Genomic DNA, 24,187 nt, shown 5'->3' with positions numbered 1-24,187 from the left:
TACCAGACAGCAGACAGATTCAGTGATGCTGGCAAAAGAAACACACACACACACACGTTCACAGGAAGCTGGCTGGGAAGGGAAAATGATGACCCTAGTTACCATCCGTCACCTGTTCTCCCACTTCTTCCTCACCAAAACATTGTGCCCTTTTGAACTTGACATGAACGTTTCCAGGAGAGATGAGAGATGAGAATTATAAAGAAGAAGAAAGGGGCCAGGCGCAGTGGCTCACACCTGTAATCCCAGCACTTGGGGAGGCCGAGGCAGGCAGATCACGAGGTCAGGAGATCAAGACTATCCTGGCTAACACGGTGAAACCACATCTCTACTAAAAATACAAAAAAAAAAAAAAAAGTAGCGGGGCGTGGTGGCGGGCGCCTGTAGTCCCAGCTACTCGGGACGGTGAGGCAGGAGAATGGCGTGAACCCGGGACGTGGAGCTTGCAGTGAGTCGAGATCCCGCCACTGCACTCCAGCCTGGGCGATAGAGCGAGACTCCGTCTCAAAAAAAAAAAAAAAAAAAAAAAAAAAAAAGCAGCAGCAGCAGCAAGGGGGAGAGAGGATGACACCAAAAAGACAAGCTAGGAGGAATTTTCCCCATTTGGCATAGCCAAAAGAAAAACAGGAACTCCTTCCCGTGACCGCCCTCTACCCTTCTGCAGCACTAAATCTGTCTAGGGAAATACAGTGAGGAAAGAAAGCGCATGTGTCTGTACAGCTACCAGAAGCTGTTTGCTTGTGCAGTAACAAAAGGGCTGGCCGGTCTTCTTCCTTCCTGCAAGAACACTGTCAACACGTGAGCTTTAGTGCTGAGCTCCCATCTAAGGGTGACAGTCAGCCCTCATGCCTGAGCCAGGGCAGGTTCCAGAAGAGGGAAGTCTCCAAGCAGGGACCATACAAGTGTCACATCTCACTGGGACACAGAAATGGGCCCCTCCGGGTGGAAGAGGAGAGGCTTCCACAAAGTCATGCTCCATTTGACTGTCGTATTAGTAGATAAAATCTCTGAAGACTCACTCCCACTACACCCCTGCTGCAATCTTATAGAGAGAGCAGCTGAGGCCTCCCCCAAAGCAAGTGACTTGCCTAGCATTAGAGCTGGTTTCTCAAGAAGTAACTTTTTCAACAACTCTTATATGCCCCTTCCCACTAAGCTATGATTAGCTTATTTATTTTTGAGACAGGGTCTTGCACTGTCTCCTATGATTTTGTTTGTTGTTCTGAATGCATTTCTCAGAGTTCTATCCAAATAGTTCACATACCCAAAATGTACAGTTGGCAACTAATTTTCATCTTTCAAAAACAATGATTATATGACGGCTATTTCATTAAACCTTAAACAAATAAAAGAGTGTGTGTGTGTGTATGTGTGTGTATTCCACTTTGTTCAAACTTCCAAAAAGTTACCAGAAGTGAGATGGAAGTTGAAATTTCCAACAACAGCTATCAATATATCTCTTTTTTATTATTTTATTTTATTTTATTTTTGAGATGGACTCTCACTCTGTTGCCCAGGCTGGAGTGCAGTGGTGTGATCTCTGCTCACTGCGACCTCTGCCTCCCTGGTTCAAGTGATTCTCCTGCCTCAGCCTCCAGAATAGCTGGGATTACAGGTGACCACCACCATGCCCGGCTAACTTTTTTGTACTTTTAATAGAGACAGGGTTTCAACATGTTGGCCAGGCTGGTTTCGAACTCCTGACCTCAAGTGATCTACCCACCTCAGCCTCCCAAAGTGCTGGGATTGCAAGTGTGAGCCACCACGCCTGGCCTCAGTATCTCTCTTGATGAGATTGCTTCTACATGTCTTTTTCGTAATTGAGGTATAATAGAGAAATGAAAATGTTACATATTTACAGTGTTCTAGATGCCTTATATCAAAAACAGCTTGCCAGTAAACTACAAAGCAGGAGGTGGATTTCAGTATACCAGATATGAACTGAAAATACATTGGTGCCAAAGCTCTGATTGCCTATTCATGAGATGTTGATGCAAAAGCAAGAATCACAGATGTGACTCATGTGCCTCATCTCCAGAGAGATGCACAGGGTCCTACAATATTAGGACATGAAACTTCTAAGCCCAACAGAACATGCTTGCTTTGGAAAAGGTCGGTTTTCTAATTGCCTCTCTGATCATGTGTCTTTGGATCGGTAGCCACGTTCGGGGACAAGCCTAACAAGGTTACAGAAGGCCAGGAAACCTGGAAAGAACCCATGATTGAAGATGGAATGTGGCTGCTGCGGGGGCGGGAGGGGATTTTGAGTCATCCTGCAATTTCTCCCAGTGTGACCCATCAGCTTAATTGAACCTGAAGCTAATTTGACTGCCTCAGTTTAACTTCTGGTCTCCAGATGCTACTAGGCCCTCTATCCCTAAGCGTATCCTTGCTGGGATAGCCTTAAATTGCACCTCCTCACACTCCCAAAACATTCCATAGATCACGATTCCAGGGAAACTGCCTTGAGTTAGGAGGCCTTGCAGAAGGGTCATGGGCTGGTACTCTCCCCTGAAACTATGTTCCTACTTTTAACGGCAGCATTTTAATAGTCAAATTTGAGAAGCCAAGAGGGGTAAGAAATCTTCCAAGGTAAAAGTCAAGGATGAAGTGAAGTTATCCAATCATTCCAGAGGAATTCTATCATTCTAAAAGAGGTTCTGCTATCACACTGCCCATTTAAAAATATATAGATCCAATGAATTGTATTAATTCCAATAATCTGTAACTTGGGTGCAGTTTTTAAAGTACTAAATGCATCATACTTACTTGTTAGTTACAACAAGATAATAGGTAACTGTACCTCCTTCTTTCACTTGAATATATATCCAATTTCCTAAACAAAATTGTTGCTAATAGCTAATTTTCAAAATAAAGGCTATGAATTTGTAAAAACTGAAACAAGAAATCCATGAATATTGTACAAATCTATAACTAACTTGTGAGAAGCATAATTCTTCATGTTGTCTGTCAACAATATAATTTTACAGGAGATCCTGACCGGGTGTGGTGGCTCATGCCTGTAATCCTAGCACCTTGGGAGGCTGAGGCAGGAGGATCACTTACGCCCAGGAGTTTGAGGCTGCAGTGAGTTACGATCACGCCACCATACTGCAACCTGGGTGACAGTGCAAGACCCTGTCTCAAAAATAAACAAACCAATAAATAAGGAGATCCTAAAGGTTTAACTCCATCTATATCATGTCACTGATACTTGGACAACCAAAGATCCTATTTATCACCCTCAACATTCCCATTGCCACCAGCTAAAATGGTCCCAGGGCTTCTAAACCTCACAAGAGCCAGGATTTCTGAAAGCAGATCTGTCCTGTACCCAAGTCCTTGTTTCATCACTGTAGAACTACGAAGAAACTCTAACAAAATGTTAGAGACAGGCTCTCTTCCCCTGCTGATTTCCACTAAGCAAACACGGAGCAACCTTCAAAGGAAGACTTCAGCAAACAATACCACTATTTGCCTTTTCCCTGGTCGGGGGTATGTAGCACATAGAAAAAAAGAACCTTTCCTCCAGAAAAGAAATCAACCTTTCAACATTCTATGTCATAGAAAAAAATCAATTTTTTTCAGCCACAATCATAACACCAGAATAAAAGAGATCTGAAGGGAAGGGATTAGTGAATTCATAAACACCCTAAGCTACAGAAACACAAGCAGGCAAGCCTCTATCAGCAATCCCTTATTTGCAGAAAAACTTGGTTGGATAATGTTCCCTGCTGTTATAGGATGGTTTTCCAAGAGAATTTTGGGAGAAATGGTTTAGTGACTGTATCACCAAAGATCATTTTGTTTGGATTACATCTCTGAAGAATCAGTGTCTTCAGATGTTCAACCTTCTCTCAGCCTGAAGGATTTATATTCATTAAAGTGCTCAAAGCATTTCGGTGGGACAGGCAAACCCAAATCTTAGTCACTGTCTTTATTTCTTTTCCTTTGGGTCTATTCTACTATGCAGAAAACTCCCCAAATCCTTACTCCTTTGTTGTCTTGAGTTAATTGTTTCAGCAGGAAGAAAGGAGGTTTTAGAGTCAGAGAAAGCTGGGTTTGAATCCTGACTCTGCTACTTACCAGCTCTGGCACCCTAGGGACTCTGAGCCCCTGTATCTTCTCCAAAAAATAGAGCTGATAATGTATGTAAAACATTTATCCAGTTCCTGGAACAAAGTAAGTGTACAGTAGCTATTATCATCATTAATGCTGCAGTATTCATCAAAGGTGGGGCAGAGAGTGGATGGTTTATTAAAGGAATCTCTTTTCTGTCGTCTTTGTCCACAGAAAGACACTATGTCTCTTAAGGGCCTTTCCAGAGCAAACTGGAGCACTCTCTAGTACCCAGTGCATTGGTAGAGGTGAAAGCATTACAGGGTATCCTGTTGCCACTTCTGACCATTGTTTTACTATAAAACCCCCTCTTGGGGGTCCTCGCCACTCACTTATCCTATTTTCTCTACATTCTCACGGAGGTTGCTCTTACTTTTCATAGCACACTGCCACCTTCCTACACGTTTTTAGCACCTGACTCAGTTTTCCTGTCCATCCCATTTCTTCCAACCTCTATGTCCATTAGAAATCTCTATTAGAAATCTGAGCCTTGGCCAGGTGCAGTAGCTCATGCCTGTAATCCCTGCACTTTGGGAGGCTTAGGCAGGTGATCGCCTGAGGTCAGGAGTTCGAGACCAGCCTGGCCAACATGATAAAACTCCGTCTCTACTAAAAATACAAAAAAGTAGCTGGGCATGGTAGTGGGTGCCTGTAATCTCAGCTACTCAGGAGGCTGAGGCAGGAGAATCACTTGAACCCGGGAGGCAGAGGTTGCAGTGAGCTGAGATCATGCCATTGCACTCCAGCCTGGGCAACAAGAGTGAAACTCCATCTCTGAAAAAAAAAAAAAGAAATCTGAGCCTTATAATTTCTCCATCTTTTCAGCTCTGCCTACAGTATTCTCTAGTGTACTAACTTATCAGTGATCCCTGATAAATTAAGCCATGTGCAACAAGCTACTGTGTCTCACCATCTTCCTACTCTCCACTACACTGAGCCCACGATGACCCAGTGCTCCACAAACATGTGTAGAATGGAAGTAAAACTTCAGGGATAAGAAAAGATAGTTAAAGCAGATTCACTACAGTAACAAACCAATCAAGAAATTGCAATGAAAGTAAAGGTTTGGGTGATAAAATTTCCAGCTGTGTTCTAAGAAACATAACTTCAAGCAGGAGTGCATTTAATCTGATTTTCCTCAAAGCCTCTCTAATTTGTAGGGAAAGGCATTCATTTTCATTAACTTCATGTGAGCTACAGAGAATCTGTGACTGAGGCTCTAGAACCCCTGGTAAACATGCCAGCAAGCAAGGGCACCTTCCCTGGAGGTTCAATCTAGAATGTAAGACTGTCAGCATTGGTAAGGAGTCTTGAACTCTAAACCCACAGGCTCAAGTCAGGAACGCAGGAAGCCTATCAACACCTGGATACAATTTTGCCACCTTAACACTTTATTCCCTTTACTGGTGCCAAACTGAGTCATCCAGTCTCCAGGCTCTTGTCCAGTTCTAGTTCATACAGTATCAGCAGCCTTCTCCAGAATGTCCTTTCACCAGCCAGCTCTTGAAACAGTCATATGTCATATGTGCAAGACACTTCTATTTCTGCAGCCCGGCGACGGCCAGCTAACTCGGTTAGTGAGAATTTAATCAAAGTTCCAGGGCAAGCACAGAGACACAGAGTCTAAGTCTTGCCCTCCAAAACCTGCAACCAAACTCCTTCTTTAGAAAAACCAAAACAAACCTTCTCGCTGGCTGCCTCACTAAATTAAGAGAAGAAAGGGGAATAAGATCACAGGTTGAAATCCACCTACTTGTGATTCTGAAAAACAAAAACTTAAGGGTGTTTTTCTTTAAACGTTGACAACATGAACTCTATGAGGTCTGAGAGGATCCTACAAAAGGATCTGTATTATTTCAATATTATCAAGATTCCGAGTGTTCCTTATAGAAAGAACTACTGTTATTAAGATTTTCACAAATCAAACATTCTGTGTGCCAAAGAACAAAGTGGGAAAAATGAAACTGAATTATTGGGTTGCATTTTTGCTAGCCTCCTTTTCTCAACCGTAGTTCTGAAAAATTCACACAATCCAATCCCCCAAGCAACAACATGCTCTCATCAGGTGAGAGCTGGTGTTGGTCACACACTCTATGAACTAGAATTGGACAATGTCCCAAAATGGAGTGCCATCTGGGGTCAGAGTGCCATGCTCTTCTCTGCAGACTCCAGGGACATGTCCACTCTGCTTAATGGAAGCCACTGGAACCAAGTGTCAGACAGCCCTCTATTTGCTCCACAGAGGAGAAAGCCACGCTCTGATCATGTGAAATGTGACTGGAATTGTAAACTGAAAAATGGCACTAATTTCACTAAATTTGCAAATCCTGCAACAAGACCAACAACTGAATAAACAATACTTGACCAAAGGCTTTCTTTATCGTGAACTTAAGGTTTCTACTATAATTAACACAATCACTGAAGTAAAAAGTAAATAAATAAAAACGCTGCCTTGATTCACAGTTAATTTTAAGCAGCCAACATCAACATCAGGTTCCATGCTTTTGCATAAAGAAACAGCCTTTAGGAAACCCTCAACATTCAGGATTTTGTTCTGATTCAAACTTACAAAGAACAATTTGTATTTGAGAGAAACAAAAAATTCCAATTGAAAAAATGCCTTAAGATTCAAATTGGACCAACAGACAGGAGAAATAAATGAGGCCAGTCCATTTAACATTTGAGTGTCCATTTTAAGCTGAAAGGAACAGACGTCTAGAGACACAATTTCTTTTTTTCTCTCCTATAAAGGGCGCTGTAATAGTTATCCTAAATTCTGATATAGTATGAAGAAGCCTGGATTAAAGAGGCAAGAGACTAAGATTTTAATTTCCAGTTAATGGCATCTGGAGAATAAATTTAACAAGCCATTCTACCACTGTGGGTAATGGAACACAAAACAAGTCTTTTTTTTTTTCTTTTCTTTTTCTTCTTGACACAGAGTTTTGCTCTGTCGCCCAGTCTGGAGGGCAGTGATGCAATCTCGGCTCACTGCAACTTCAGCCTCCTGGATTCAAGCAGTTCTTCTGCCTCCACCTCCCAAAGTGCTGTGATTACAGGTGTGAGCCACCATGCTCAGCCAGAAAACAAGTCTTTTTGATGAAGAAGCTGAAGTGGATGATCTTCTGAGTCTAAGAAAACTGCTTGGGACTTGGGTATCCAGTAGCCACGGAATATACATCCCAAAGAGCATAAGAAACTGTAACACTAGACCCCAACATCAAAAATATGTTGCTATTTCCTCCCACATTGTTGGTAGGGGTGCAAACTGGGACACTTTGGCAACTTACATTAAAATGCTATGAGAGAACAGGGGAAGCATTCCTTAAAAGTTCTAGGAAAGGTGTTATGGAGGAGGTAGCATGAGAAATTCAGCCAAGTGGGAAAAGCACAAACTTGGGAGTCAGACAGACAAGAGTTTGAATCTCTGGCTCTGCCATTAGCCAAATATGGAACCATGAGCAAGTTATTTAACTTCTCTTTGTGTCAGGTACATCACCTGAAATATGGGGCTAATATAATAATAGGCAAGCTCAGTATTTCCTCAAATGTGGGAGAGTTACACAGGATGAATTTAAGTGATATTCAGAGGATTTTAGGAGATGAACAAGCACAATATTAAACATTGAACCACATCATGAGAAAATATGGTTCTTTTCAGCACTTCTTCAGCCTATATAACATTCTTATTACATTAAGGAGTAAACGGCCGGATGCGGTGGCTCCTGCCTGTGATTCTAACACTTTGGGAGGCCGAGGTGGGTGGATCTCCTGAGGTCATGAGTTCGAGATCAGCCTGGCCAATATGGCGAAACCCTATCTCTACAAAAAATACAAAAATTAGCTAGGCATGGTGGCATGCACCTGAAATCCCAGCTACTAGGGAGGCTGAGGCAAGAGAATCGCTTGAATCCAGGAGGAAGAGGTTACAGTGAGCCAAGGTGGTGCCACTGCACTCCAGCCTGGGCAACAGAGCAAGACTCGTCTCAGAAAAAAAAAAAAGGAGTAAGCTTTTGTTTAGTCTTCCTTTTGACACCTCTTTAATGCTTACTAATTCCCTTTTCAACAAAGTAAGTTAAGTCTCATGGTCAGCTGGGGCCTTTGGGAACCAATAGTTTATCTTATACATACACTGTAAGAAAAATAATTTGTCTTCATCCTAATTATGTTTAAAATTACCTTTCGTTTGTAACTGATACTGGTTTTCCAATTACAGGTCAAATATAAAGTTATTTTTAAATATATTGATGATTACAAAAATGTGAGTCAATTTCTATAATTTGAGTGGGCCGAAATGTTACCTATCTCAGAGTTCCAGTGAAAATTAAATGAGATCATATATAAGAAGAACCAGCCCATGCTGTGTTCCATCACCCACGGTCTGGGTGATGGGTAAAATTTCAGTAGGTGAGGAATATGAGTAGAGGATCGAGTGTGAACCAAGGCAAATACAAGAGATGGACATGAGATTCCAGAACAATGAGGAGCCAAACAATACCAGGAAGGGGTTCCTAAAGTAGAAGATGAAAACCTGTAGAGAGAGACTCCTTTAACAGGTACCAAACCACACTTATGTTAATCAGTCTGGTGAGAAAACCAGCTATAGTTCCTTCAAGCATGTGTCTTACAATCCAGGACATAACTGCCAAAATGGGTCACAGCCTTATTTCAAAGAGGCTTGAATGCCAAGCAAAAAGAGATAATCAATGGTGGCAGATTCTTAAAAGTCTTCCGACCTCTGTCCAGCACCTAGTACTTTCCACAGTACATGGTGTTGAGAGGTGACAATGTGCTAGCAGCCCTCACTCTCAGCGGCTCCTCGGCCTCCGGCCTCGGCGTCCACTCTGGCGGCGCTTGAGGAGCCCTTCAGCCCGCCAGGGCACCATGGGAGCCCCTCTCTGGGATGGCTGAGACCAGAGCCTCCGACCTCTGCTTGCAGGAAGGTGTGGAGGGAGAGGCGCGGGCAGGAACCCGCGTTGCGCTCGGACCAGTGTGAGTTCCGGGCGGCGCGGGCGCGGGCGCGGGCTCGGCGGCCCCGCACACGGAGCAGCCGGCCTGCACCATGGCCCAGGGAGTGAGGGGCTTAGCACCTGGGCCAGCAGTTGCAGAGGTTGCGCCGGGTCCCCCAACAGTGCCTACCGGCTGGCGCGCCACACTCAAGTTCTCGCTGGGCCTTAGCTGCCTCCCCGCAGGATAGGGCTCGGGACCTGCAGTCTGCCATGTCTGAGCTTCTCTCCCTGCAATGGGCTCCTGCCCGGCCTGAGCCTCCTGCTCCGTGGCTCCGCCCCCTCCTCCGTGGCGCCTGGTCCTGCCGACAGCCCAAGGGCTGAGGAGTGCAGAGTTGGCTCCACCTGCAGCCCCCATGCAGGATCCACGGTGAAGCCAGCTGGGCTCCTGAACTGGAGGGGTACTTGGAGAACTTTTATATCTAGCCAGAGGATCCTATGTGCACCAATCAACACTCTGTGTCTAGCTGAGGGGTTTGTAAATACACCAATCAGCACTCTGTGTCTAGCTCAGGGTTTGTGAATACACCAATTGGTACTCTGTATGTAGCTAACCCAGTGGAGACTTGGAGGACTAGCACCCTGTGACTCCATGTCTAGCTCAAGGATTGTAAACGCACCAATCAGCACTCTGTCAAAACAGACCAATCAGCTCTCTGTAAAACTGACCAATCAGCAGGTGGGGCCAGATAAGGGAATAAAAGCAGGCTGCCCTAGCCAGCCAGCACTAACCGTCTTGGGTTCTCTTCTGCGCAGTGGAAGCTCTGTTCTTTACCTGTTTCTAATAAATCTTATTGATCCTCACTCTTTGGGTCCATGCTGCCGTTATGAGCTATAACACTCAGGGTGAATGTCTGCATCTTCAATCCTGATAGCAAGACTACGAACCCACCAGAAAAAAGAAGTTCCAGACACATCTGAATGTCTGAAGGAATAAATTCTGGACACATCATCTTTAAGAACTGTAACACTTACTGCGAGGGTCCGCGGCTTCATTCAAGTCAGTGAGACCAAGAACACACCAATTCCGGACACGGTGTTTAACAAACATTTGCTGAACAAATAAATTTCTGTTTAATAGCACTGTGTATTAGTGCATTTAATTTTAATATATATATATGTATTGTTGTTGTTAATATCATATCTTCCTCTTCCTTCTCTCTCCCAGTACCAGAGAATAGCCTAACCCCAACTAAGGTAAACTCTGCCACCAAACATGCCTGGGAGTGGAGAAGGGTCTGCAGGTCAGTGTAAGCTCATCGGTCTGGGCCTTCACGTTCTCCCTGCCTTTCCAAGGAAAGCTGCTGCTTGCTTCAGTGTTGCCTTTATGTCAAAGTGGATCACCTAAATACCAGATCCAACAGATTTCAAGCCACCACCCTCCAAAGACTTGCTTCTTCCAGAAAACAAGCTTGGTTTGACTCTTGTCAAAAAGAATTATTCCCAACCTGGCATCCTATAAGAAGTTTGCAAAGCAAGGGTGAACAGGGATACGACATCCAAACATCTTCTTAGCGGCTCCTTCCCCCTCCCTGCCCCTGGCCAGAAACCTCTTCCTCCTTTTACTCCTCCTCCTTATGATCTCTCAAACAACAAATTCAAGACAATGCTTTAGAAAGCTTTGTGTCTTACCCACCTACCCCCAGTGAGGGTCTTCTGAGATACTTAAAACTATCCTCATGAGGTATAGTCCAATTCTCCTCCTAGGATGGGTACTAGCATTCTATTATTGAAGGATGAATGAGCCTGAAGAGTTGCTTATGTTTTCCTTTGATCACCTATTGGCTTAACAGGACTCCACTATAAGAAGCAAAACTTAGGCTGGGCGCTGTGGCTCACGCATGTAATCTCAACGCTCTGGGAGGCCGAGGCGGGCGGATCACAAGTTCAGGAGTTCAAGACCAGTCTAGCCAACATAGTGAAACTCTGTCTCTACTAAAAAATACAAAAATTAGCCAGGCATGGTGGCACATGCCTGAAGTCCCAGCTACTCAGGAGGCTAAGGAAGGAGAATTGCTTGAACCTAAGAGGCGGAGGTTGCAGTGAGCTGAGATTGCGCCACTGCACTCCAGCCTGGGCAACAGAGCGAGACTCCGTCTCAAAAAAAAAAAAAGCAAAACCTATACCCAAAATGATGTCTGAGATGGAGAGTCCAATTTTATTTTAGAGAGATTTTCCAAATGGTGAGTCAGAAGCAAGAACAGTATCTCACTAAATCATGTTTACTCAGCTGAAACTTATTGAATTAAACCAACTCCTCCTTCCTTTGCATTTCAGATGAGAACCCCTTCTGGTTCTATGATTCAAATCTTCAGTCAAAGCAGGTAAATAGGAAATTTCAACAGTTTTCTCTCCTCCCTCTCATTCCTTTCTTCTGTCATCAATCTAATCAGGAATGCTCTGAGGCATTCCCTGGATATTTCTTCTTTACCTCTCAAAATCCACATGGCATGTTACACTAATGCTCAGCATGTTCCTCAGATCTCTAGATGGCTCTAATTAAAGGATCACGTCTTCTTCTAAATACAGACCTGGGGTTAGAGGACATAAGAGCCTGAAGGACTCTTTAAAAGTCAAGTAGTAACATTTTATAGACCAATAACCTGAAAAACAGAAAAGTAAAATGACTTGTCCAAGGTCACACATCTTCTTAATGAGTTTGTGGGCATTCACGAACACCCTGTAATTACACATAAAATTTGGATTATATGAGCTCATGTGTATTTTTTCTTTAGAGAAAATCCAAATCTTTTTTCAAAGAAGTCAACAATCTCTTCCCCAAAATATAGTAACCACTGACAATTATATGCATATTTGGAATAAAGTTTAACTAAAATCTAATTGTTCCAAGTCTGAATAGTAATATGAATTGGTGATCTAGAATAAGAGTGGAACCTAATTTAATAACTGTTATTGTTATCATCTTTTTTTCATGTCTGGGACATCAATGCAAGTAACATGGGATAAAGACAATTTGATGTGGAAGTAAACTATAAAGCAAGCTTTTTTTTTTTTGAGATGGAGTCTCGCTCTGTGCAGTGGCACGATCTTGGCTCACTGCAATCTCTGCCTCCCGAGTTCAACCGATTCTTCTGCCTAAGCCTCCTGAGTAGCTGGGATTACAGGGTTGTGCCACCACGCCCACCTAATTTTTGTATTTTTAGTAGAGACAGGGTTTCACCATGTTGGTCAGGCTGGTCTCGAACTCCCGACCTCATGATCCACGCGTCCTGGCCTCCCAAAGTGCTGGAATTATAGGTATCAGTCATTGCGCCCAGCCTAAAGCAAGCTTTTAAAATCACTGAAAACACTAGTATGAATAAATATCACTATAGGCCAAGCATTATATTATATGGTTCACATTATACACACACGCAAATGCCTATTTTACAGATGATGAAACTGAGGCAAAGAGTGATCAGCAACTTGCCTAATGTCAGATATCCATCAGTAATAACCAGAATTCCAATCTATATTAATTTGATTCTGAAATCCATGTTCTTTTCCACCAATATTTGCATCTACACTTCAAGATGTCCTAATACTAATAATATATTCTATTTACTTATTTAGGAAGAACTAAACTCTCTAAGGTAGCTTCAAGGAAGTCTTTCATAAACGGTTCAACTACTAAAAAGTTCTTCCTGGGAAATGTCATAAACTAAATACCAGCTATCACAAAATATCTGGACTTTAAGACTAGCCAGATAAAATGCTTTGACTTCCAAATGCTTCTTGGAAGTTGGATTTGGCATAGAAAACACTGGAGAATGTTAAACACCCCCCAAGAAAAGACTTCAGAGAAGAATAGATCCAATGCATATGAAGTTACTCTGTTTTTTTAAAAAGTGTTTAAATATCTAAATTACTTAGTGAGTCATCTCACTCTTATTAACAAAAATAAACTAATATACAACTCAAAGTACTTGAATATGGAATGCCACAGACTAGAGCATTTTCTTAAATCACAGCTGCCTCAGAAACGGAAATGAAACTGAGCGAAACAGAAATGTTTGTTCTACAAAAAGTAACCTGGCCTAAATAACTTAAGTATGCACTAAAATTTCTTAATCTAACATAAACCTAGCCTTAACTACAGTTGTTTCTCACATAATTCTATTTCTAATGCTTTTCTGTGATTATCCTGTTATCTCAAGTAGTCTTTTAGAAGACAGGAAGCAAACATGAGTTTCCCACTCTCCTTGTTGGACTTACTCAAGTCAGCATTTATTAAACTTTTTCCATATTAGGTGGGATGAATTAAGGCCAGGGGAGAATGAATCAAAGACCTTCCTCTAGAGAAGCATACACTCATGAGGAAGACAAATAAACGTTAACTATAATAAAAAAACAGTATTAAATACAAGACACAAAGAGTGCTGTAATCCAAGTCTAACGGAAGTAAAAAGAAGGGGATGTTACTTTCAACTCAGTGATGGGAAGGAGTGGATCCAGAAGAGCTTCATGAGGAGGGGAGCATTTAAATTGGGTCTTAAAGGAGGTTTGCAGAAGCTAAAGGGTTTTGTACCAACTTTGTTTTCAACATGGGAAAGACAGGATTTCAAACTTTGTTTTGTTTTGGGAACCAAATCCGATGCTCCTCCGCTGCTGGAATAAATGCTCTTTGCCTGAATGCTATTTGTGGTCTTCGTAGAATGGAGAGTAACAGAAGGCCCTACTGGAAATCAATTTTATGTAAGCTTTTCATTCTCTGGCTTCAAGTATTTCTAAAATGTACCTTTCTATGCAGGCTACTTATTCAGGCAACTATTTTCAGGTGAAGATACTCAAATGAAAATAGAGAATCACTTTTGGCCTTTTGCTAATATTTCATGCATCAAAATTTTGATAGTCTGACAAAGTGTTTACCATGAGATTGGTAAACTCACGGAAGCCAAACTGTCTGGGATGCAACTTCAGCTCCACTACTTACAAATTCCATAATCATCTACCTAGCCTGCCTATACCTCAGTTTCCCCATCTATAAAGACAATAACAGCACCTATCTCACATGGTTCTCTTGAGAATGAACTGAGTTATTACATGAAAAACTTAAAAGCATATCCAACATACCATAAATCAACAGTAAATGAAACTATTTTTACCAAGAGGTGTTTTCAAAGAGTTTATTTCTAATTTGCTTTACCAATTAATAAGAAAGGCACTTTCTCATCCTATTTCACTTTTACAAGGCAGACATTTTTTTTTCAAGACAGAGTCTCACTCTGACGCCCAGGCTGGAGTGAAGTGGCACGATCTCGACTCAGTGCGACCTCTGCCTCCCAGGTTCATGCAATTGTTCTACCTCAGCCTCCCAATTCCAGTAGCTGGGATTACAAGCACCCACCACCACGCCCAGCTAATTTTTGTATTGTTAGTAGAGACAGGATTTCACCGTGTTGGCCAGGCTGGTCTTGAATTCCTGACCTCAAGTGATCCTCCTGCCTTGGCCTCCCAAAGTGCTGGGAATACAGGAGTGAGCCACTGTACCCAGCCAACAAGGCAGACTTTGAAACTGTGTATATTTTCCAAAAATATATATATCTTAAGAAAAAACTAAATTTGATTTCTAAACAATAACAGCAGTAACAGAGAAATAGCTTATTTCAAAAAGTCCACAACATCATCAAGGATAGGACAAGCAAGAATCATATTGTATTATAACAAATTTTGACAATCACCAAAGTTAGGATTTACAACTAAACTAACAGTTCACTTCTCTTTTTCCTGTGTTTCTTATGCCCTTACAGCCTAATACTCTTATCATTCCATTTTCTATAGATCACACGGGAAAATGTTTTGAGATCACACAGCTATTCACAAACATCTGACTGAAGCAATAGTATAGTTTTCATTATGAACCAAGTAAAAAATTAGAGTTGAGTAAATTTTATGCTATTATTTCCAGGATGTTGCAATCCCTACGCAACCAAGGTTTCAAGTTAAAGAGAATTTGGCTGATCCACTCACAGCAACAAGGAAAATATGATGCAGGCTGTAGATTCTGATAAGGAATTATAGCAGATGAATGTAGAGAATGTGGTGAGCATCCTTGAAAAGCTCCCTGGTTGCAGCAGCTGAAATGTTAACACGGGAGTTAAGAACTCTGGAGTTTACTGGCTGCGTTCAAGTCTTAGCTCTACCTCTTGCAAGGTATATGGCCAGAGACAAATTAGCCTCATCATTTACTTAATCTTTTAAACTAGGGACAATAAATGGTTTTGTTGTGAAAATTCAATTAGCATTTGATGACCTGCACAGTGTCTTATGCCTGTAATCCCAGCACTTTGGGAGGCTGATGTGGGAGGATCCCTTGACCCCAGAAGTTCAAGACCAGTCTGGGCAACATAGTGAGACCTTGTCTTTACAAAAAATTTAAAAATTTAGCCAGGAGCAGTCGTGCATGCCTGTGGCCCCAGCTCCTTAGGAGGCTGATGTAAGAGGATCACTTGAGCCCAGGAGGCTGAGGTTGCAGTGAGCCTTGTCTGTACAACTGCACTCCACCCTGTGCAACAGAGCAAGACCTTATCTCAAAATAAATACAATAAATGAATAAACTTGTGAAAAACATTTCAAATAGTACTTGCCACACAGTGCTATATATGTATGTATTAAACATTGCAATAACTTTGGCCATTCATGGTGATACCCACATGTAGATATGAAGATGGTTGCATTTTTTAGAGTAGGCCTTCTCTCAGCATAGTTAAACAAAACAAGTGTTCAGAATGATCTTTTAAATTTTGATGCTAAATGACCATAACAACTATTATAATCATATTATTTATTTAATATCTGGATAGTTAAAAAAAAAATGTATTTGAGGCCAGGTGTGGTGGCTCATGCCTGCAATCCCAGCACTTTGGCAGGCCGAGGCTGTCGGATCACTTGAGATCAGGAGTTCGAGACCAGCCTAGCCAACATGGTGAAACCCTGTCTCTACTAAAAACACAAAAATTAGCCAGGCGTGGTGGTGTGCACGTGTATTCCCAGCTACTCAATCGCTTGAACCCAGGAGGTGGAGGTTGCAGTGAGCCGATATCACGCCACTGCACTCCTGTCTGGGCAACAGAGCTAAACTGCGTCTCAAAAGAAAAAAAAAAAAAAAAAAAAAAAACGTGTACAGGGTACATTATAGGACTGCACTCATAGAAATATGAGGGTGGAGATTTCAAATGCTCATCTGCAGAAGAGACAACATATCACAGGTGTCCAGGTTACAGTCAGCTATGTCATTCTGGAACACTGTGCAGGTGGCTCAAATACAGACTCTTAAACTGCTCTGACAACAGTAGCAATTCTAGTCCCTTAAATGGCTTATAGTCATCATGAACGCTGAAGACCCTCTTCCCCGGTGGGTCTGATCATACTGTTGGTTCTCAAGCAGATGCTGTGTATCCAATGTTTTCCTAAAATTCCCTAGCATTAATTATTTTAATGGTTTGTGGAATGATTTAATGGTTTGTGGAAGCACTGGGGAAACAGGCTGACAATGGAAACTTTGTATTTGAAAAATATTGTAATATCTGTAGAGGTTCTACTCAGGAATACTTTCCATGCTTCCATACTTTCTCTGATTTAGGAGAAAGTTTCTCAAGAGAATGATATTCTCAACAGAAATGGAAAGTTTCTCAACAGAAGGCCTCCATCATTTTTGTGGTAGGTATGAGAAGAATAGGCTGAAATAAAAGGGGAGATGAAAACTTAAGGACTTTAAGTTTTGTTTGAAAAGAAGATCATAATTTAAGTCTGGGTTCTAAACTATGACCGTTAAAAAAATGAAAAAAAAAAAAATCAAGAAAATTCCACTCTTTAACTCGGGGGAAATTTTTGTGAGGTTCTCTTCGTGGGAAGCAGGGATTCAGCCATGGAGGACAAGTGACTTGCTGATTTCAGTACCCAGAAAGTTTTTTTAAATATGAACTTTGTCCACTGTGAGATGAATGTGTATATACTACCCATTCTCTTCTTGGGATGTCATTGAAAAGTCGGATTTTAAAAGCTAATGGTATCAGTGCTGCAAAGGCAGGCCAATTACAGACAGTGGCATACAATTTTTTCTTTATTTTCTTATTTTTAATCTTATTTCTTTCCTTCTTTTTGATAAAAGATATACCTAAAGAGGCACCTACACACAACCCTGGCACCGTCCGCCGCCCCAAGAACCTTCCTTATTTACCAGCGGCCTGGGAGTTGGCAAACACGCTAACAACAACAACAAAAAAACCAAACGGGCTTTCGCCTCAACCTCATAGTTCCTCCCCATCTGCACTCACCGGTCTTCACCGGATTCACAGCGAGCAGACACCTAGTACAGCCGGCCGATTCCTAGGTCCTCCGGCCAGGAGGCGCTGCGGGCTAGTCTCCGGGGGCCACCGCAGCCCGCGCGCCCAGCACCCCCACCCTCAAGGCAGAGCCCAGCCCAGCCCCGCGGCGGAGCTCCGAGTTCTGCGCCGCCCGCCGGGGTTATTCCCGGTCATTCCACAGCACCACCTCGCCCCAGCTTCCCCATCTGCGCCCAGGCAGAAGCTGCCCCAAGAGACCAACGGCAAGGGTCTGGAAGATGGGGCGGCAGGGAACGTGGGGGAGGGAGGATTGGGCACCCCACCTCCGGGTTTCCGCAGGCTCTCCTAAGTCTTGTATTTAGAAGAAACAAAACTCGGCCAGGCGCGGTGGCTCACGCCCGTAATCCCAGCACTTTGGGAGGCCGAGACCGGTGGATCACCTGAGGTCCGGGGTTCGAGACCAGCCTGGCCATCAAGTTGAAACCTCGTCTCTACTAAAAATACAAAAATTAGCTGGGTGTGGTGACGCGCCTGTAATCCTAGCTACTCAGGAGCCTGAGGCAGGAGAACCGCTTGAACCCGGGAGGCAGAGGTTGCAGTGAGCGGAGATCGCTCCATTGCACTCCAGCCTGGGCGACAGAGCAAGACTCAAAGAAAAAAAGAAAAGAAAGAAACTCGTTCCGCGCTCTGCGCCAGGGACACCAGCTCGGCTGAGCGCACCGAGACTGTAGGCAGGACCTCCCTACCCCTCAGGTCACAAAGCCCCAAGGCCTCTAGTGAGTAATAGCACCACGGACCCCGTTTGGGACACCTCCAACTCGAGTTCTCGGGAAAAAGGACGCGCTGCTCCAGTCCCGGGGTGCATACAGCAGATTCCCAGGTCAGAACAGACCAGCTTCTTAAGAACCGAGTGAGAACTCAGTGCTGGCATTTGTCTCCGTAGGTACTGGCCGACCCGCAACCAGAGGGGTTTCTAGCCAACTCAGGCCCCTCCGAACAAAGAAGCGCTCCGTGCCGGACCTGCAACTCTCCCCACCCGGCAGCAGCGACCTCAGCATTCCCGGGCACCCCCGACCCCTCTGAGCCCGGGGTACTGCGCCCGGGTCTCCACGCCCAGAGATGCTCCCCAGTCTCCACCGCCGGGCGAGTCCCGAGCGCAGCAGCGCAGTCCTGGGGTCGCCAGAGCTCGTCCTAGGACATCCTCTTCCCATTTACGCCGCCCCGGGTCCCATTTGGGTTGCAAGTGGTGGGCATGCGGGGCTCCGGATCAAAGTCCCCGAAACCGAGAGCTTCCCGAAGCTTCCTTGGCCTCGCAACAAAACAATAACGCCCAATAAGTCACTGGAGAGCCTCTTACCTGTTTTCCACTTTTGTGTTTGCGTCTCTTTCTCCTACCCCTTGACAAGCCTTCCGGAGAAGGGGAGAAAACAGAACGAGGGGAAAAAACAAGGAGCAAAGCGCCCTGAGAACTAGTCCTGTTGGTGCGCAGAGCCCCCCGCCCTGCTCTGCCCTGCCCTGCCGCAACCCGGGAGAGAAGGGTCGGCTCGGCTATGCTGGTCCCGGCCCCACTCACTCTCGCTCGCAATTACGGGGTTTTTGCCGAGACTAGTTCCTTTTATAGATTCGGCTGCCCGGAGCGCAGAGGTTACTATCGGTCAAAGCCTGTTCTCGCCTTCCTCCCCGCCCCCTTCCCGGCCTCTGTTTATGTAGTTCAGTCACTCAGCAGAAAGCACGTGGAGCCGCGGCCCGCCTCTTAAACGGGCGACGTTCAGCCGCCCGCGAAGCTGCTAGGGAGTTGGGAGGAGGTGGGTGGGGTGGGGGTGGGGGTGGGGGTGGAGGGTGCATCAGGTGTCTCAGGGTCCGCGGTCTGCGCCCCCGCTCCCCGCCCGGGCCCGCCGGCCTAAGACCCGCGGGAAGCGCTGGGCTCGGGGCTGCGCCGCAGACTCTCTAGTCCATGTTCCCGGCAGCCAAGGGCACCAGTGGAATTTGCTTCCCCTAAATCGTGCTTTCCGCAATCTTTTTTTCCTTTGTTAGTTTCCTCAGCCGGAGGGAGGGATTGGGGGAGAGCGAGCTCCATACTGAATCCCCCTCAGGACGCCAATCATTTTGTCTTTTGGTACCTTTCAAAGACCTAGGCTGGTCCTCTGGGTAACCGGCTGCTTCCCCCCCCGCCCCACAACAAACCTTGACTTTAGTTTTTGATAGCGGCCTACTGCCTTAGAGATTCCCAGCCTGAGCTCCCCAGGTCCCTCAGAGGACCTGAGAGGAACATCTTACTGCTTCTCTTCATAAATTGAGAGGAAGGAGGCCACAAAAACAAAAAAAGAAACAGACAAAAACACAGAACAATATGGACCAGCCCCCTTTTAATTTTCATTATATTGATCAGCCTCCCTGTGATAAAAACACAGGACTTGTATTTAGCTTGTATACATTTGTAAAGTGCAGCCAGAGAATTGCAGTCGTGTAAAATTATGTAGCCACTCCAGACCTCCAACTTCTGTTTGCCTTTGCCTGTAGGGAGCAAAACCACCCAAAACATTGGAGGGGCCAAAAAAAAGGCAAGAGTAAGAATGCAGGCCTACACACCATATGTCTAAATATTTAAGTCATCCATCAAGCCAACAAACTAAATGTCTCCTGCCTTGACAAAGATACCTTTGTAACCACCTTGAAGGGTAGATTCACGTTTAGACTCTTCACAGTTTGGCCTGAGTTTTGGTCAGAATGAGGTGGCATGAGAGAGCGCCCCAAGCCTACTTCTCTTCCCACCTCCAGCTCCATTATATTCCAGAACTCCCACCACCTGCATGCAGACACTCAGCTGCACAAGCCCCCTCCAGGCTACAGTCAACAGGATCTCCAGGCTACAGCTCAAGCCCAGGTACCCACATCAGTGGTTCTATCAACACTCAGGACAGACCCATAGAAGAGGCCCAAGCAGGCCCTGGAAGTGCACGTGGAGGCCACAAGGCAAGGAATTCTGGAGTCCCAGGTACTCATAACTCTGGGTGGCATGGCCCCTTTGCACCATGGACTGTTTGCCCTTAGAAAGGGATGGATCTAAGCCGGGCGCAGTGGCTCATGCCTGTAATCCCAGCACTTTGGGAGGCCAAGGTGGGCAAATCATCTGAGGTCAGGAGTTCGAAACCAACCTGGCCAACATGATGAAACCCAGTTTCTACTAAAAATACAAAAATTAGTCAGACATGGTAGCAGGTGCCTGTTATCCCAGCTACTCAGGGGGCTGAGGCAGGAGAATCGCTTGAACCTGGGAGGCAGAGGTTACAGTGAGCTGAGATCACACCACTGCACTCCAGCCTGAGTGACAGAGCAAGACTCCGTGTCAAGAAAAAAAAAAAAAAAAGAAAGGAAGAGAGAGGTGGATCTCAGAAAGGCCAGAGATGAGCTTTCTAAAGTCCAAGGCCCAAGAGAGGGGACCCCCTTGCCTCAGTCAAAGAATAACCTTGGTCAATAAATTGAGTTTTGGGGTCAATCTTGACAACCACATGATGAGCAATTTAGGTAAAGTCTTTCTGCCTCTGTTTCATCTTTTTTTTTTCTTTTTTCATCTTTTTTCTTTCCTTCCTTCCTTCTTTCCTCCCTCCCTCCCTCTCCCCTCCCCTCCCCTCCCCTCCTCTTTCTCTTTCTTTATTTCTTTTCTCTCTTTTCTTTCTTTTGACACAGGGTCTTGCTGTCTACCCAGGCTGGAGTGCAGTGGTCCAATCATGGCTCACTGTAGCCTTGACTTCCTGGGCTCAAGCGATCCTCCCACCTTAGCTTCCCAAGTAGCTAGGACCACAGGTGCATGCCACCTCACCCATCTAATTTTTGTATTTTTTTTGTAGAGACAGGGTTTTGCCGTGTTACCCAGGCTGGTCTCAAACTCTGGAGCTCAAGGGATCCTCCGGCCTCAGCCTCCCAAAGTGCTGGGATTATGGGCATTAGCCATTGTGCCCGGCCTGTTTCTTCATCTTTAAAATGGAGAGAAGATGTATGTTCTGTCTTCCTCACAGGGGTTTTCTGAAAATAAACTTTGTTGAAACCGTTGAGCTCCTTGGCAGAATGGTGTTATAAAAGCAGAGAGCGTTATTAAAAGCTGGTATCTTTCCTAGCATGATTTTAGAGAGTAATTAGGTCTCCCTGACACTCCATCTCCTCTCTCCTTCTTCTCCTACCTCTCTGAAGTCGACCACCAAAATCATTCATTTTTGTTTTCTTTTTTTATTGAGATGGAGTTTCACTCTTGTTGCCCAGGCCAGAGTGCAACGGCGCGATCTCGGCTCACTGCAACCTCTGCCTCCTGAGTAGCTCAGATTACAGGCACCCGCCACAATGCCCGGCTAATTTTTGGTATTTTTTAGTAAAGACAGGGTTTCACTATGTTGGCCAGGCCGGTCTCAAACTCCTGACCTCCGGCGATCCACTCGCCTCAGCCTCCCAAAGTGCTAGGATTATATGCATGAGACACTGTGCCCAGCCCAAAATCATTCTTTTTGGAATTTTGAAGCATATAGTTCCAAAAGGTATGAAAGTAATCGCTTAGATTGCTCTAATAAGGGAATGGGCAACAGTTAAGTCCTATACAAATAAGACAAAGATAAGATACTACAGAAAGGGGATGAGCCCAAGAAAAAAAATCAAAGTCCCAGAGAAAGAACAGCCATTGATTCTAAATACATAAGTCTATGGCCCCAAGCCAAACTTGTGTCACTAAGAGCAACCTGTGGTTTCAAGAATCTGGTCATCCCCCACAGTGAATACATGAACACATTGTAATGTTTGAAATGTTTATTTTTCTTGTTGATCTCTACTGTTAGAAGAGCCCAAACCTCCAAAGTGACTAAGTGATTCGGCCAGTTTGTACACAGGGATGTAAGTTTGCTGACACCAAGCTCATACTTTACAAATGTAATATCTTTATAAGACAAAAATACTGGCCTAGGCACGGTGGCTTACGACTGTAATCCCAGCACTTTGGGAGGCCGAGGCGGGCGGATCACGAGGTCAGCAGATCGAGACCATCCTGGCTAACAGGGTGAAACCCCATCTCTACTAAAAATACAAAAAGTTAGCAGTGTGTGGTGGTGGGCGACTGTAGTCCCAGCTACTGGGGAGGCTGAGGCAGGAGAATGGTGTGAAGCGGACGGGGGAGCTTGCAGTGAGCTGAGATCACCCCGCTGCACTCCAGCAGAGCGAGACTCAAAAAAAAAAACAAAAACAAAAACAAAACCATATACTCAATATCAAAAGCTAGAGCCTAAGAGATGCCCCTTGAAAAAGAAGCTTACAAGTGTGAATTATCTTCCCTCCAGCCCTTAGATTGGTTTGTCTTTTAGTATATTTCAATGAGCTTCCGCCTCCGCATCCCATCCCTGCCCCCGGCTCCAACACCAAAACCCCAAGCCCCTCCTCTAGGTGACTCCTTCCAAATACACAGGAAGACCCTGCTTTGTTGCTGTTTTTCTGGAGAGTCTGATTCTGTAAATGTAGCCTGGGTGGCTTGAGGTTCTATTCTGAGATGACCGTGGCATCTTCTAATTACAGAATCAACCTTCAGGCAGCTGTGGCCTTGCAGACTCTGCTGGAGGTCATGGAACTACAGAAAAGCTCAATCTTATCATTCTATTGAGGCTTTTAAATTGGAGATTACCTAAATGGCATTGCTTGGGGGTTGCTTTGCTATATCTCTTAACTCATCTGCGTAAATGTACATGTACACATTGTATAAAATACAAATGATTTTCAATGTCCTGAGTTTTTTTGGTTGATACTCATACTGGTTGCTAGAAACTCTGAAAAAAATAGAGTAATGCAGGAAGTCAATGAAGAATAAAAAATAATGTATTCTAAAATGATGTTTTAAGATGAATTTATTATGATTAAGAAGACCCGGTGGGGCACGGTGGCTCACGCCTGTAATCCCAGCACATTGTGGAGCCAAGGCGGGCAGATCTCTTGAGGTTAGGAGTTTGAGACCAGCCTGGCCAACATAGTGAAACCCCGTCTCTACTAAAATTACAAAAATTAGTCGGGCGTGGTGGTTTGCACCTATAGTCACAGCCACTCAGGAGTCTGAGGAAGGAGAATCACTTGAATCAGGGAAGTGGAGGTTGCGGTGAGCTGAGATTATACCACTGCATTCCAGCCTGGGTGACCCAGCGAGACAGTCTCAAAAAAAAAAAAAAAAGAAAAGAAAAAAGACGAATACCTAATAGATGAAGTCTTGGAGAATTTCTGGAGAGTGAGAAATGCCTCAAAATAAAATAAATAAATAAATAACAAATAAGAGGGATAAAAGGACCTACAGTTCAAATTGAGTCAGCTTAATTCCAATACACAGTTAGACATAGAAACAAATCGAGCAATCAATGGTCAAATAAAAATGTACCAGGAATCATCATTATTTGTGCAGTAGACCATGTATTGCAGAGGCTCTCAATCAATTCAATTTAATTGGACCAATGTGATCCTATTCTGTATTAATGTGGCTCCTGTTGACACATAAGCAAGATTCAAAATTATTATTGCTTCTGGACTTGAGTAAGATGTTTGTTCCGTTTGTCATTGGGATCAAGAGGTTAGCCTTGGCTGGGCACCAGTGGCTCTGGCACCAGTGGCTCCGGCCTGTAATCCCAGCACTTTGGGAGGTCAAGGCGGGTGATCACTTGAGGTCAGGAATTCGAGACCAGCCTGGCCAACATGGTGAAACCCATCTCTACTAAAAATTAAAAAAAAATTTAGCCATGCATGGCAGTGCATGCCTGTAGTCCCAGC

At 44.3% G+C, this 24,187-nt stretch overlaps 1 protein-coding gene across 11 annotated transcripts in view; it reads right to left on the bottom strand.

Annotated features, from left to right (window-relative positions):
• The window catches only part of ABCA1 (ATP binding cassette subfamily A member 1), a 148,500-nt gene extending 129,501 nt beyond the window's left edge, over positions 1-18,999 (bottom strand). For all 11 annotated transcript variants that reach the window (XR_012424495.1, XR_012424496.1, XR_012424498.1 and 8 more), the window contains exon 1: positions 18,768-18,999. The gene's annotated coding sequence lies outside the window, so the exon portion shown is untranslated. The remainder of the gene's footprint in view (positions 1-18,767) is intronic.
• Positions 19,000-24,187: the final 5,188 nt, after the last annotated feature.

The sequence above is a fragment of the Macaca fascicularis genome, chromosome 15 (assembly GCF_037993035.2).
Source record: "Macaca fascicularis isolate 582-1 chromosome 15, T2T-MFA8v1.1".
Lineage (NCBI taxonomy): Eukaryota > Metazoa > Chordata > Mammalia > Primates > Cercopithecidae > Macaca > Macaca fascicularis.
The sequence above is the reverse complement of the archived record's forward strand: the minus strand, read 5'-3'. Positions and strand labels throughout refer to the sequence as shown.